This window comes from Orycteropus afer, unplaced genomic scaffold (genome assembly GCF_000298275.1).
Source record: "Orycteropus afer afer isolate SDZICR_OR568_19922 unplaced genomic scaffold, OryAfe1.0 scaffold00174, whole genome shotgun sequence".
NCBI classification, from domain to species: Eukaryota; Metazoa; Chordata; class Mammalia; order Tubulidentata; family Orycteropodidae; genus Orycteropus; species Orycteropus afer.
In genome coordinates this window covers 2,313,727-2,314,278 of record NW_006921761.1, presented here as the reverse complement: position 1 = coordinate 2,314,278, position 552 = coordinate 2,313,727, and positions in this window count along the sequence as shown.

Genomic DNA, 552 nt, shown 5'->3' with positions numbered 1-552 from the left:
CCAGCGGCCCAGGACAACGGGCAAGAATTGGCATGAAGACACTCAGTGCTCCCTGTTGCAAGTGTGTCTGAGGTGTAGACGGAATGTGTGTGTGTGTGTGCGCACGCGCGTGCCCACAGATGGAAGGGAAGGCCAGAGTCCAAGGCTCAGAGCTTCGCAGGGCATTTAAAATAGACTTAGGATTTATTTATCTTCCCTTTAGCTTTATAGCAATTAATTGGCTATTGATTGGCTGGAATGTTCAACTCTCCATTTCCTCAAATACAATAAAATAGTTTCATTAAAATGTATTCACGCTTGAAAACAAGGGAACCATTAAATGGTTTCTTTTCTGTTCCACTGCAAAGGAAGTGCTCAGTTTGTAAATCAAAAATCTCTCATCCAGAGTCACTTTTAATGGTGCTTTTGGAGATGAGGGACGTGGTTACACATGTGGAGGTTTTGGAGCCAAGGATGTCCAGCGGCTAGAGCCACAGGTTGGGCACCCTGCTCCTTCTGGGGTGTGTCCAGCTGGGGGCCGTGAGGCAGCAGCCTGGAGGGGGCACAAGTCCC